This window comes from Chiloscyllium plagiosum, chromosome 33, assembly GCF_004010195.1.
Source record: "Chiloscyllium plagiosum isolate BGI_BamShark_2017 chromosome 33, ASM401019v2, whole genome shotgun sequence".
NCBI lineage: Eukaryota > Metazoa > Chordata > Chondrichthyes > Orectolobiformes > Hemiscylliidae > Chiloscyllium > Chiloscyllium plagiosum.
This window is the reverse complement of record NC_057742.1, coordinates 65,903-72,207: the sequence shown is the minus strand read 5'-3', so window position 1 is coordinate 72,207 and position 6,305 is coordinate 65,903. Positions and strand designations below refer to the sequence as shown.

The following is a 6,305-nucleotide window of genomic DNA, read 5'->3' as shown; positions in this document are numbered from 1 at the left end:
AGGTTTAGGGTGAAGGGGGAAAGATATAAAAGAGACCTAAGGGGCAACTTTTTCACGCAGAGGGTGGTACGTGTATGGAATGAGCTGCCAGAGGAAGCGGTGGAGGCTGGTACAATTGCAACATTTAAGAGACATTTGGATGGGTATATGAATAGGAAGGGTTTGGAGGGATATGGGCCGGGTGCTGGCAGGTGGGACTAGATTGTGTTGGGATATGTGGTCGGCATGGATGGGTTGGACTGAAGGGTCTATTTCCATGCTGTACATCTCTATGACTCTCTATGACTCTAAAAGACCTAAGCTCAGCAACAGATGTGGGAGCCAGGGCACCTTTGATCACCCTCACTTTATCTTCCAACAAGTGAAGGTTATTGAATCCTTTACCCTGGGAAAAAGCTTATCTCTATCCACCCTGTCTATATCCTTCATGATTTCCTCAATCAGGTCCCCCCTCAATCTCCTTTTTTCTAATGAAAACAATCCTAATCTACTCAACCTCTTTCCATAACTAGCACCTTCCATACCAGGCAACATCCTCGTAAACCTTCTCTGCACCCTCTCCAAAGCGTCCACATCCTTTTGGTAATGTGGCGCCCAGAACTGTACACAGTATTCTAAATGCAGCCGAACCAATGTCTTGTACAATTTTAGCATGACTTGCCAGCTCTTATACTCAATACCCCGTCCAATGAAGGCAAACATACCATATGCCTTCTTGACCACTCTATCCACCTGTACAGCAACCTTCAGGGTACAATGGACCTGTACGCCCAGATCTCTCTGCTCATCAACTTTCCCAAGGCTCTTCCGTTTACTGTATAATTCATTCTAGAATTAGACTTCTCAAAATGCATCATCTCACATTTGCCTGGATTGAACTCCATCTGCCACTTCTCCGCTCAACTCTCCAGTGTATCTATATCCTCCTGTATTCTTTGACAGTCCCCTATGCTTTCTGCTACTCCTCAGGACCTTACCATTTACTGTATAAATCCTACTTTGTTTTGACTTACCAAAGCGTAACAACTCACACTTACCTGTATTAATTTGCATTTGCCCATCTGATCAAGATCCCTCTGTAATTTTTGAAAACCTTTTCGCTACCAACAATACCTTCTAATTTTGTGTTGTCCACAAACTTACTAATCATGATTTGTACATTCACATTCAGATCATTTATGTAAATAACAGATAACAAAGGTCTCAACACTGACCCCCTGTGGCACACCACCAATCACAGGCCTCCAGTCTCAGAAACTCCCTTCAACCATCACCCACTGCTTCCTACCATTGAGCCAGTTTTGAATTAAATTAGTTAGTTCTCCCTGGATCCCTTGCAACCTAACCTTAATGATTAGCCTGCTGCATGGGACCTTGTCAAAGGCCTTACTAAAGTCATAAAGACAAAATCCACTGCCCTACCGTCATCTATCCTCATGGTTAACTCTTTGAAAAATTCTAAAAGTTTGGTCAGACTTACCACACACAAATCAACACTGACTATCCCTAATCAGACCTCGACTATCCAAATATGGTTTATCCTGACCCTCATTATCCTCTTCAACAACTTGCCTATCAGTCATCTAATTGCAATTGCAGGTAAGCATTGCTCATGTCCAGTTTCATGAAGGACAGTCCTCTATGTGAGGAATTTGGATATTTATCCAGCTGGGAAAAGTGGCCAACTGACCCATTGAGCTTGACAATCAGTACGACCGGTGCTGCCCTTTCTGCAAACTGCACCAGTTTGATGATCCCTTTGTCTTCCAGCCTCCTGATTTCTGCCTCTATTTTTGCTTGTAAGGCAAATGGCACTGGACAGGCCTTGCAGAACCATGGAATTACTTCCTGATCAACATGCAAGGTGGCCTTGGCTCCTTTGATAGTCCCGAGACATTTTTGAAAAACTTCTGTGTATTTAATTAGGACTTCATTCAGGCAACCAGTTTCTAATCGATACATATGGAGCCCATCAAGATGAATCTTTCTCAATCCAAGTTCTCCCCATCGAGCCTGGACTCAAGCCTTTTACTACAATCAGTGGTAACTGAACCAGCTGCTTCTCATAAGAGACAGGAACTGAAATTGTACCCTTAATCTGTAAAGGTTCCCATTATAGGTTCTTGGTCTAGCCAAGGTCTTGCACAACCTTCAGGGTTGGAGTCCAGAGTGAACTTTGTTAAAGACCAGTTCTGTGATCACTGAAGCGACTGCACTGGTATCGACCTTCACTAGAACTAAGTGACCATTTAACCAGACATTTGTTTTGAGTGGTTCGGATTTGGATGTTGCTAAGCAATTTAACTGTTCCAAATCAGATGTCAGTGAACTTTGCAGGGTGTGCACTTTCCTGGATATCAGCTTGAGTTCTATTAATCCATTCAGTGGGACTCTTTTGCCTCAAGTCCACGTGCCAGCAGCAACGACAATGGCTTGTGAGCCTGGATCCTGGAGAACATTTTAACCATTTGGCCAAGGCTTGGCTGTGTTTTGGGGTTTTGCTGTGGGCTGACCTAGAGTCCCCCTGTTCAGGATGTGTGCTGAGTGAGGCCATGTAATTGGTGTTAACCCAAATGATGTTCCCCAAGCTCAGTCAGATGGTGAAGGTGGTGCTGTGTGGGGGTGGGGGTGGGGATGGTGCGGTGCGGTGAAGATTTGAACACAGAACATGGAACATTCTGGAGCAGTACAGGCCTTTTGGCCCTCGATGTTGAGCTGATCTGTGAAACCAATCTGAAGCCCATCTAATCTACCTTATTCCATTTTCATCCATATGTTTATCCAATGACCATTTAAATGCCCTTAAAGTTGGTGAGTCCACTACCTTACAGGCAGTGTGTTCCATGACCCCACTACTCTCTGAGTAAGAACGTACCTCTGATATCTGTCTTATATCTATCACCCCTCAATTTAAAGCTATGTCCCCTCGTGCTAGCCATCACCATCTGAGGAAAAAGGCTCTCACTGTCCACCCTACCTAATCTTAGGATCATCTTGTAAGTCTCTATTAGGTCACCTCTTAACCTTCCTCTCTTTAACGAAAACAGCTTCAACTCCCTCAGCCTTTCCTCTTAAGACCTTCCCTCCATACCAGGCAACATCCTGGTAAATCTCCTCTGCACCCTTTCCAATGCTTCCACATTCTTCATATAATGCGGCGACCAGAACTGTACACAATACTTCAAGTGAGGCCACACCAGAGTTTTGTACAGCTGCAACATGACCTCCCGGCACTGAAACTCAATCCCTTTACCAGTAAAAGCTAACACACCGTAACCTTCTAAACACCCTTATCAATCGGGATAGCAACTTTCAGGGATCTATGTACATGAACACTGAGATTTCTCTGCTTATCCACATTACCAAGAATCTTACCATTAGCCCAGTACTCTGTATTCCTGTTACTCCTTCCAAAGTGAATCACCTAACACTTTTTGGCTTTAAACTCCATTTGCCACCTCTCAGTCCAGCTCTGCAACTTATCTATGCCCCTCTGTAACCTGCATCGTCCTTCTGCACTGTCCACAACTCCACGGACTTTAGTCCATCCGCAAATTTACTAACGCATCCTTCTCCACCCTCATCTCCAGGTCATTTATAAAAATGAGCAAACAGATCCTTGCGGTTCAATCACTAGTAACTGAACTCCAGGATGAATATTTCCCATCAACCGCCACCCTCTGTCTTCTTTCAGCTAGCCATTTCTGATCCAAACCTCTAAAACACTCTCAATCCCATGCCTCCGTATTTTGTGCAATAGCCTATCGTGGGGAACCTTATCAAATGCCTTACTAAAATCCATATACACCACATCAACTGCTTTACCCTCATCCATCGGTTTGGTCACCTTCTCAAAAATCTCAATAAGGTTTGTGAGGCACAACTTACCCTTCACAAAACCATGTTGACTATCCCTAATCAAATTATTCCTTTCTAAATGATTATAAGTCCTATCTCTTATAATCCTTTCCAACTTTTTACCCACAACCAAAGTAAGGCTCACTGGTCTATAATTACCAGGATTGTCTCTACTCCCCTTCTTGAACAAGGGGACAACATTTGCTATCCTCCAATCTCTGGAACTATTCCTGTAGACAATGATAACATAAAGATAAAAGCCAAAAGCTCTGCAATCTCTCCTTGGCATCCCAAAAAATCCTAGAATAAATCCCATCCAGCCCAGGGGACTTATCTATTTTCACACTTTCCAGAATTGCTAACACCTCCTCCTTGTGAACCTCAATCCGGTCTAGTTTAATAGCCTGTGTCTCAGTATTCTCCTCGACAACATTGTCTTTTTCCTTTGTAAATACTGACAAAAAATATTCATTTAATGTCTCTCCTATCTCCTCAGACTCCACACACAACTTCCCACTACAGTCCTTGACTAGCCCTAATCTTACTCTAGTTATTCTTTTATTCTTGATATACCTATAGAAAGCTTTAGAGTTTTCCTTGATTCTACCTGCCAATGACTTTTCACATCCCCTCCTGGCTCTTCTTAGCTCTCTCTTTAGGTCCTACCCTGGCTAACCTGTAATTCTCAAGCACCCTAACTGAGCCTTCATATCTGATCCTTACATAAGTCTCCTTCTTCCTCTTGACAAGAGATTCAACTTCTTTAGTAAACCACAGTTCCCTCGCTCAACCACTTCCTCACTGCCTGATAGGTACATACATATCAAGGTTACGCAGTAGCTGTTCCTTGATCAAGCTCCAATTTGAGGTTAGATTCCCTACAGCATGGAAACAGGCCCCTCGGCCCAACAAGTCCACACCAACCTCCCGAAGAGCAACCCATCCGGACCCATTCCCCTACATTTACCCCTGACTAATGCACCTAATTCTACAGGCAATTCTAGCATGGCCAGTTCACCTGACCTGCACATCTTTGGACTGTGGGAGGAGACTGAAGCACCCGGAGGAAACCCACCCAAACCCGGGGAGAACGTGCAAACTCCACACTGACAGTTGCCCGAGGCGGGAATTGAATCCGGGTCCCTGATGCTGTTAGGCAGCAGTGCTAACCACTGAGCCACTGTGCTGCCCATTTCAACTGTGTCCATCCCTCTGCAGTTTCCTTCCCCATCCTATGCATCATAATTGCCTTTCCCTTAGCTATTACTCTTGCCCTGTGGTCTATACCTATCCCTTTCCATTGCTAAAGTAAACATAACCAAATTGTGGTCACTATCATCAAAGTGCTTACCTACTTCCAAATCTAACACCTGACCTAGTTCATTAGCCAGTACCAAATCCAATGTGGCCTCGTCTCTTGTTGGCCTGTCTACATACTGTGTCAAGAAACCCTCCTGCACACATTGGACAAAAACTGAGTGTTTCCAGTCAATATTTGGAAAGTTAGAGTTCCCCATAACAACTACCCTGTTACATTTGCTCCTGTCCAGAATTACCCTTGCAATCCTTTCCTCTACATCTCTGGAACAATTTAGAGGCCAATAGAAAACTCCCAGCAGGGTGACCTTTCCTTTCCTGTTTATAACCTCAGCCCATACTACCTCAGTAGATGAGTCCTCATCAAATGTCCTTTCTGCCTCCATAACACTGTCCTTGACTAACAATGCCATATCTCCCCCTCTTTTAACGCCTTCACTGATCTTGCTGAAACACCTAAATCCCGGAACCTGCAACAACCATTCCTGTCCCTTCTTTATCCATGGTTCTGAAATGGCCAAAACATGAAAGTCCCAGGTACCAATCTATTCTGCAAGTTCACCCACCTTATTCCGGATGCTCCTGGCATTGAAGTAGACACACTTCAAATCACTGAGGTAAAAACAATGACTGCAGATGCTGGAAACCAGATTCTGGATTAGTGGTGCTGGAAGAGCACAGCAGTTCAGGCAGCATCCAAGGAGCAGCGAAATCGACGCTTTGGGCAAAAGCCCTTCATCAGGAATAAAGGCAGAGAGCCTGAAGGGTGGAGAGATAAGCTAGAGGAGGGTGGGGGTGTGGTACTCACCTTCCTACGCTCCTGCAACCTTGAAACCTTATTCATGACTTCACTACTCTCAACCTCCTGTACACTGGAGCTACAATTCAAGTTTCCATCCCTCAGGCCAGGTATTAGATTTGGAGATAGTGACCACAATTTGGTTACGTTTATTTTGATGATGGAAAGGGACAGGTATATACTGTAGGGCAAGAGTTATAGTTGGGGGAAAGGAAAATTATGACTGATTAGGCAAGACTTAGAATGCTATGGGGATTGGGGGTGTGGTACACTGGGTTTGGTGTTGGTGCTGTGTATGGCACTCTGGGGGTGGGGTTGGTGGTGGTACAGA

General features: G+C 44.4%; 1 protein-coding gene across 2 annotated transcripts in view; it reads right to left on the bottom strand.

The window, feature by feature from the left end:
* The window catches only part of LOC122539653 (receptor activity-modifying protein 2-like), a 21,899-nt gene extending 15,894 nt beyond the window's left edge, over positions 1-6,005 (bottom strand). The window contains exon 1 of one of the 2 annotated variants that reach the window (XM_043674651.1): positions 5,984-6,005. The gene's annotated coding sequence lies outside the window, so the exon portion shown is untranslated. Of the gene's footprint in view, positions 1-5,741; positions 5,784-5,983 lie in introns of those variants that run through there. The other variant, XM_043674650.1, reaches the window with a different exon arrangement.
* Positions 6,006-6,305: the final 300 nt, after the last annotated feature.